Here is a 9500-nt window from a genome sequence, read left to right as displayed (position 1 = left end):
TCTCCCAACGTTTCTTGTCTAGGAAATATTTGCAATATGTTTCACAATTTTAGGCCAATGAGGCCCATTTTACAAACTACTTTTTGGAAATGTCATGGACCCAATGAATAGTCCCTTTGCTGACATACTAAAGGATGTCCTTATTCTCAAAAATAAATCACCACTATTACTTCAGGGATAAAATTTGAGGGAGGGAAATAGAAAGAGTTTAACCGGTGTGGCTTAAGAAGTGTTTCAAAATATCAGGTTTGATTTAGTTCATGTTACAAGAATGGTTTTGACATGTCCAACAATATTGGAATCTCTCAAGTGGCGTCCTGTTCTTCATAGCTTATAAAGTTAACTTGAGCTTACAAATTTGTACTCATGAGAAGATGCAAGTGCACATGTTTACTGTTATCAGTTACAGATTAGACATGCTTAAACCATTTTTAAGTGCCATTTTTATACTGCATGTTGACAATCAGACTCACTTAGTAGTGAGTATTGACATTTTAGTCAATGGTCTTTTATACCACTTGTACAACCAATGTTCAAAGAAAATTCGGGAATGAACAAGAATTTGTATTTGAAGCTGTCTGGTTAGTTTAATTATGTCAGTTTATTTGATTTTATCGAAACCTTTTTACTCGACTGGTTTATGTTGATATTTTTCCTTTTGTATGAAAAATATAATACCCACATTTTAAGCCAATTGTATTCTCGTTTTGGAAAACTGCTGCATTGGTTTAGATACTCAGAACAGTTACTTGAACTTGTTTGTAATGTAAATTGTAATGTTTGTATTGACTACATTCTTTGATCTTAATACCAAAGTGAAACAAGTCCATCACTGATTAATCAGATGTTCCCTCTTAGTCTTCGTAAAAAGCAGCATGCTTCAGGAATGATTTTTTTTGAGGTTCAAGACAGTGAATAATAGTTGGGGCAGTGGGGTGGAACAAATTTAAAAAGCAAATTAAGATTGGAGTAAGAAAGGAATTCAACTTTATCACCCTAGGAATGGCAGAGTTGTGAGATAAGTTAGAAAGAGGAATTTTGACGCAGAAAACCTATCTGAATTTGAAAGGAACAAGTGCATCCCTGTGTCATTGATCTCTGAAAATAGGTCGTGCTTTCTCCAAGCTTTCAGCAACTGCATTTGAAGCATGCTTGCACAAACTTAAAACCCTGCCACCTACCCCAACCATGGTCAAACAGCATGTCAAATGGTCTTAATTGGAAGGAATGCATGGCAATTTTTGGAATATTCACATGCAGTAGGAATGGTGATTTTGCACTAATATAAGTGGAGTTTGCATGCACGTCGCTGCACAAGTAGTTGTAGCACTCAAGATCACAAATCAAATTCGCAGACCCCCTGAAACACAGCCTTCTGAATTGGTAAATCGTTCTTGTGTGTTGGCAAGTTGTGATTTTATAGTGGAACTGATTATTTGCTTTAAATACTTCTATTACATCAATCACAGACATTTGACTTTCAGGTTTTTATTTCATTAAAATATTTCAGCAATTGCACAGTTTTGATCGCCGCATGCAGGTGTGTACAGCAAATTGTAAATCATGATATTTTGATGATCGGTCACTGAATTAGTACCAATGGAGCGTAAATGCAAAGACACTGTTTATGTTAGAGCAGAGCAGCTTTATCACAAATGGCTGTTGGGAGTTGTTAATCATTATTCTTGAGATGTGTATCTAGTTGCCTTTTCATGAAAGATTTTAGTATCTGGGGGATAAGCAAGAAAAGTAAATTCAAGAAAATTTTCTGTTCATGAAGCAAGGGCAGGAATTCATTGCAAGCCAAAGATCCTGAAGCCACACAGATAATTAAAATCCTGCAATTATTTTAATGTTTTTCCACGCATGCAATGACAAGCAAAATCTTTTCAGTTTTCTTTTATTTCTAACAGGAAGTTTCTGCAAAAAGATGTCTCCTTGATTTCATCCATGCTGCTTCCAGGCAGTTGGTCAGTAGCTTCTTGTTCTTGTTTTCAAAAAGAAAAGCCCTTTCCTTTAAATCTTGTAACGATAGAAAATTCCATTATTGGAAGTATGCATTGTTCATTCTGAAAACAGGTCACATAGATGTTACATATCTTGAAAAGTTTTAGGTTTTTTTTGGTAAATTTCCTGCATTAGTGAAACTCAGTTGATTACAATGGTCCTGACTTTAAATTTCAAAATATTTACTCAGTTTGAATATTTAATATCCTTCACAATTGAATGACTTTAATATATAATTTTGTATAAATTGTTAAACACAGACTTTCAGGTTTTGGTTAAGGACATCAGAAGAACTTGTATTTTGAGAGTTTTGAGATCTTCAATGCCTACTACATTTTTAGAGCAAGTTTAACAGCTATGAAGAATTGTAGATTCAATAATAGTGATTCCATCTGTGAGAGTGTCTGCCTCCATTATATGTTCAGGTCTTATAGAGGGATTCAATCAAAACATGCCAACTCATAGACATCCTTTTAAATTTACAGCCTCCTTGCTTAAAATGTAGTTAAAACAAATAAATGTATACGTGGTAGTGTGCCAATGTACATAGGAAGGTTGATGCTTTAATGATCCTGTCCTATTTTTGGTTAGCCAGGTGTCAGTTAGTAAGTCATCACAACACTGGTCCACATAAGCATTCTCTTAATTATTTTTCACCAACTTACATATCCCCTTTAATAATTTAAGGGTACCTTTTCAACAGCCATTTCTGGAAAACAAGTTCCACATTACACCCACCCTCTGTATAAAGCTTTTTCTAACTGCCTGTATTGTTTTGTTGCCTCAATGTCAGCCATCAGATATGGCTTCCCCATACCTTATTATCCTGACCTTGAAGGTTTCCTATTTGGATGCCCTTCATCTCAGCTCAAATGAAAAAAAGTCCTTGTTTCAAAACACTCTTTGTAATTGTAATCTTTCGTATGTAGTTGTATGGACTTAAGCAGTTTATTTAAGAGCACTGAAGATAAGACCGACTAAAAACTTCTTGAGCTATTTGGCCTTGCTTTGAAGAAACTGAGCCAGAATCTGATTGAGGTGTCTAAAATAAAAGTGGATGAAGCATGCAAGTCATGGCTTCTTGTTTTAAACTGCCAGAACCTAGAAATAATATCAGAAATTTCTTCAGCTCCATTAATCAGCACATGAGATCTACTTATGAATATGATAAATGAGGCAATATCTTTGGAATAATTTAAGGAACTGTTGTAGGAAACTAGGTTCCCTCCGGCTGGATAATTTGAGATGAGCCAAATGATTCTTCATGTGAAAGATAGATACACTGACAATCCCTTGAATAGTTGCTATGCTAATCAGTAGGATTTGCTTATCCAGCTCCAGTCTAAATTTTTGTACAGGAAATTATTAAGACAGCTCAAGGCCAATAGATACAACTAACCTGACCCAATCCACTGAGTCAATTCCCCTTGCATTTGTGTGTGTCCTGTACACTCCAGTATCGCAAAAGCCACTTGAGGGTGATCAGCTGTCTTTCATTCCAGGCAGCAAGTCACTGGCCCCACAGTCTAATCATCCATTGGCAGATGTAAAACTAACCTCAGAGACAGCCTTAAAGGTAGAAACACTGCAGCCAACAACACAATCAGGGAAATGTGAACACCATGTTTAAAACTATTAATGTTTGATACAAAACTACACCCAGTAAGAGATACGGGAAATATTCAGTATTTTGGTTTGTTAGTACAGGCTCAGCATTTTACAATTGTCTTCATTTCGAATATATGGTGAGTCCCCAAACGGGATTCTGTATGAAAAAATTAAAACTCTTGCAGTTTGAGTAAATTGCTGCTTTCACTTTGGCTCCTGCTATTAATCGTTACAGTATTTTTTTTAGCTCTGTTGTTTATGACTTGCTGCATGAATTGATGACATTGCACAATTTACAAAAAAAAAGTTTGAATCAACTTCTCAGCTCATCTTCCTCCTGATCGAGCTTTATCACTGCAACCACCCATCATCAATCTTCCTTGAACTGCTTAACCTTTCAGTCAACGACCATTCCAGAGCAGAGAAGTGGTGCTGAAGTTTTTCATGAAACATCTGTATTGGTGAAAAGACTTATGTTCTTTGCTGCATATTTAGAAGTGTTCAAATCTCAGAAGATGGGAACAAGCTAATTTTGGAGAAGAACCATACAACATAAAAGTTTGAATATAGAAAGTAAATGGGGGTTGGAGAATTTCAATATTATCAACCATAAATTTGAAGTAGTCATTGAAGTCCTATAGGAATTCAGGAGAAGCTTTCACTTGGAGGTTGGTTAGAGTATGAAACTCACTACTATATGGAGTGCATGAAATAATTTCCTTAGATACACTTATAGGGAAACTAGATAATGAGGAGAGAGGAATAGAAGAATATGCTGACAAGGTTTGATGAAACTACACTGTGCAGCACTGACACCTGTTGAGCCAAATGGACCATTTCTCTGCTACTAGTACAATGTAAATGCATGATTTTTTTTGATATTGTTTGTAAGTTGATCTTGAAAATTGTTATTGCTGAGGGCATAATCTCCAAAGGTATGGCGTCCCCTTTGCACATGGAGGCTTTGCAAATCTTAAATGAGAGGTATAGTACCAATCACTGGTGCACAATTTTGGTGATCTCTTATTTGAGTGAGAATGATCTGAGACTATTAGATCAACCTAAAGCACTTTGCATCAACATTAGGTCTTTTTAAGCGATGTTTACACTTTGCTTGCTTTCAAGACCTTCATTAAAACTTGTCTGTTACTTGTGCTGACCAAACACGTAACACTACTCAAGTTAACCAAGTTCCAGTGAGTTAGGGAATGTTAATTGCATAGAGAGGTTTCTCATCACACTTAATTCTAATCAAGGGGTTGAAAGAAAGGAATTTAAAATGTTTTGTGCAGATAGGAATTATTTTAAACTTTTTATATGGGTGGCATTCTGTTCGTTAATTTCAGTTTGCTTAACACACAAGCTGCATTGTTCTGTTAAATATTCATTGCCATGAGTAAACAACACTAGTTGTTTCATTGAACATATACTATGAATTGTTGGCCAATTTTGGTTTATGTTACACTGGAGAATTGTCAGCTTCAATTATTTTTGTCTTGTATGGTTCCTGGCATGTTTTGGGTGGATTTTTAACATTACTGTCTATTTTAAAATGATGTAAAGATATAGAAAATAAACTGGATTATTAGAAAGCTGTGATGCTGTTATCTGATTTTTGTCGTAATCACACTACCTTAATTATTAATAAATCATTTACATATTTACCTAGAGAATTCTTGTATTGGTTATTTTGGTTATTGGATATCCAGCTTCATTCAATTGAAAACTGTGTACTTTTACACGTACTCCTCTCCCAGAAGAAATCTCAGCAAAGTTTAACAGTTTGTAACTCATAAGAGAATGTTTCATTTCTATTCTGGAAATGTCAAATTAACAGTTGAAGCAAGAAAAAAAAATTCCATATCCGGGAGTTAATTTACTCAATATGTCTCCAATTTCACTACTAATAAATTACAGTTGTATTTGAAGTGGGAAAATATTCTGATAATGTCGTGGCTAGTTTATTTTCTCTTGGAATGTAGTTTTTGAGGAATGAAAGTAGGCCAGGGCACTGTCAGGGCTCCCATGTATATGCTTCAAAAATGCCAGTGAATCCTCTTTATCCACCTGTACAGGTAAATACGTTTTTAAAATCCATTTATAGGATGTGGACCACATTAGTTGGTCATCATTTCTTATCCTTTCCAGTTGCCCTTGAGAAGGTATTGATGACCTTCCTTCAAGAACCACTGCTGTCCACCCAGTGTGATTTGACCCACAATGTCATTAGGGAGGGAATGCCAAGATTTTGACCCAGTGTTAGTGAACGAATGGCGATATACACTGGATTTCCAAGTCAGGATGGTGTGTGGCTTGGAGGAGATCTTGAAGGTGGTGGTGCTCCCATATATCTGCTGCCATGGTCCTTCTAAATGGAAGTGGTCATGGGTTTGGAAGGTGCTGTCTGAGGATCTTTAGTGATTTTCTGGAGCGCATTTTGTAGATAGTAGCAGCAGTATGTACGGAGTGTCTTTGTGGAGGGAGTGGATGCTTATAGATGTGCCAGTCAGTCAGGCCACTTTGACCTGGATGGTGTCAAGCTTCTTGAGTGTTGTTGGAGCTGCACCCATCAGGCAAATGGGGAGTATTTCCATCACACTCCTTCGTTGTGTCTTGTAGATGATGGACAGGCTTTGAGGAGTCAAGAGGTGAGTTACTCGCTGCAGTGTTCCTAGCTTCTGACCTGCTTTTGTAGCCACTGTTTATGTGGCGAGTCCAGTTGAGCTTGGGTCAATGATAATCCCCAGGATGTTGATTAGTGGAAATTCAGTGATGATAACACCATTGAATGTCAAGGGTCAGTGGTTAGATTGTCTCTTATTGGTCATGGTCATAGCCTAGCATTTGTGTGGCCTGACTGTTACTTGCCACGTATCGGCCCAAACCTGGATATTGTTCGGATTTTGTTGCATTTGCACAAGGACTGCTTCAGTATCTGAGGAATCACGCATGGTGCTGATCATCATGCAATCATTGGCAAACAGCCCCACTTCTGACCTTATGGAGGGAAGGTCATTGATGAAGCAGCTGAAGATGGTTGGCATAGGATACTACCCTGAGGAACCCCTGCACAGATGTTCTGGAGCTGAGATGACTGAACTCCAACAACCATAACCATCTCCCTGTGTCAGGTATAACTCTTAACCACTGGAGAGTTTGCAGACTGATCCACATTGATTCCTCATTGCTAGGGCTCCTTGATGTCTCACTTGGTTGAATACAGCTTTGAAGTCAAGGTCTGCCATTCTCTTCTCACCTCACCTCTAGAATTCAGCTGTTTTGTCCAAGGCGTAACAAGGTCCTGTAAAATATAGCTGTTTTCGTTGAAGTATCTGTCTAGATTACATACTCTGTTCCGATAAGCCCTTAGACCTCGGACATTGAAAATAGAGCTACCAGTAAACTAAATCCAGCTCTCTGGACTATGGTCTGATCTAACTTTAAGTATGTAGATATGGCAATGAAACAGTAAGACAAATGGTATATAATCCTTTATTACAAGGAAGCAGGAATATAAGGGCAAGCAAATCTTCCCCTGGCCATTGACACCACTCCAGTGTCTAGTTAATAACTGAGGTTCAACCAGATGGTTTGCAACCTTATTATCATATTTGACCCAACTTGAGTTTCTGACTAAGACTGTGTATTGCCACTTCAGTGACATCCCATGCTCCTTAAATGTCTATGTGTTTGTTATCTCTAGATTTAATTATTCTGGTATAGTTATAGTTGGTCTCCCACATTTTTTATATAATATATTTTTATTAAGAAAAAAGATTTTTAAATATTGCAAATACAAAACAATGCAATTCAAATCAGTACAAAAATAGTACAAAACTAAACCCAAATAATAAAAAAATTCCCCAACCCACCCTCCAATATGAATGTATAAACATATATAGAGAAGTATAAAATTTAAGAAAAACCTAAACTAGCTATTTAACTAACTAAATAAATACCTAACAACAAATAAAAAATAAATTGTGATAACTCAGCCCAGCCAAACAAAACACTCATACATTCACAGCTCCTCCTCCCTGGATATTGGACTCATGAAACACAATCGTTACGGCTATATAAAAGCCCTTGTTAGTGTGGCAGATAAGTCTGTGTCCAGGTATTTCAAAAAGGGTTGCCATGTCTTGTAAAAAATTCTCAGTTTTGTGGTGTACCATATTTGTGAGAAAATCCAGGGGAATATGCTCCATAACAATCTTCCATCAACCCAACAGGCCTGGGGGGTTTTCTGATATCCAGCCTAGCAAGATATTCCTCCTTGCACAGAATGTAAGAATATTGAAAAGTTTTGCCTTATGCAGGTCAGCAGGAAATACAATGGGTAGGCCCAAAAGGAGTGAAATAGGATCCTTCTCAACCTAAAATCCTCTCCATTGCACCCACCACAGCGCTCCAACATGTTTGAAGCCTGTCACAAGACCAAAGACAATGGGTAAGAGTACCCATAAAGACCTTGCACTTGGGGTATGCTGAAAATACCCCTGGTTTAAATTTTGACGAACAGTCTGGGGCTAAGTGGACCCTGTGGAAAATCTTCAACTGTAAAGCATGGGTTCTTTTGCAAATTGATATCTTCCTTGCATTCTCCCAAATGTCCTCCCATGCCTCTGAAGAAACTTCAACACCCAGCTGTCTTTCTCACATTTTGCAGAGTCGATCAGACTCATCTGAGGTGGCGCCCCCCAAATGGTGATATAGAGTACTGACAGAGAGTGTACTCTTAGCCCTGAGTACCCCTCTTTCTATGTCAGATTTGTAGGGATCAAAAAAGTGTGATCCTTTTTTGAATAAAATCCCTAACTTGAAAAAAACGAAAGAGGTCTCTATTAGGTAACTCATACTTCTGTACTAACTGATAGAAGGACATCATTACATCTCCCTCAAATAAATCACCCATGCAAGATATACCCCTAGCTGCCCAACGTTTAAATCCTGAATCTATCATACCTGGTTGAAAACTCGGCATACCCACTAAAGGTGTAAACAAAGATGTTTTGCCAATATTACCTTCCCTCTGCCGAATTGCCCTCCATGCTTTAACAGTAATGATGACTATTGGGTTATGGCAATATTCCCTAACTGTCCTCACATTGTCCAAAAATAGCAAACTGGTAAGGGGGCACCTTGCCTGGGAGGCTTCGATATCTAGCCATATTGAAAGAGGGTCCCCACAAGCCCAATCGTAGCTCAAAAGCAAGCTTATTTGGTCAATTTTAATGTCCAGAAGGTCTACTCCCCCAATCTGTGAGGTAACTGCAGTTTGGCTAATTTAATGAGGGGCAGTTTACAGTGCCAGATAAAGGAGCTGAACCAACTGTTCAGTCTCCTAAGGGTTTGTTTATTGAAAATCAGGGGGAGCATCCGTATAGGGTATAGCAAACGAGGGAGAATATTCATCTTAATAAGCGCTATCTGACCCAACCATGAGACTGGAAGTGCCTCCCATCGTTGGAGATCTTGTTTAATTTTTTTCAAATAATTGAGTAAAATTGGCTTTGAACAGCCGATCCAGAATTGGAGTAATGAATATGCCCAAATACACAAAACCCCCCTGTGACCACCTAAATGAGAATCTATAGTCACTCTCAAGAGCCAACTCTTTCGTAAGACCAGCCATAAGCATAGCCTCTGATCTAGTAAAATTAATCTTATACCCTGAAAAAGCGCCAAACGCGTGAATGCGTTGTATCAAGCAAGGTACTGAGTCTGCTGGATTTGTCAAGAAAATTAGAACATCGCCTGCATACAGTGAGATCTTACGTAATTTTGACCCCACTTCTGAAGCTGATATATTGAGATCCCCACGAATGGCCTCTGCCAACGGTTCAATCACCAACGTAAAAAGTAAAGGTGAAAGGGGACAGCCC

Source organism: Hemiscyllium ocellatum, chromosome 39, assembly GCF_020745735.1.
Source record: "Hemiscyllium ocellatum isolate sHemOce1 chromosome 39, sHemOce1.pat.X.cur, whole genome shotgun sequence".
Taxonomy (NCBI): Eukaryota; Metazoa; Chordata; class Chondrichthyes; order Orectolobiformes; family Hemiscylliidae; genus Hemiscyllium; species Hemiscyllium ocellatum.
This window is presented reverse-complemented; position numbering follows the sequence as displayed.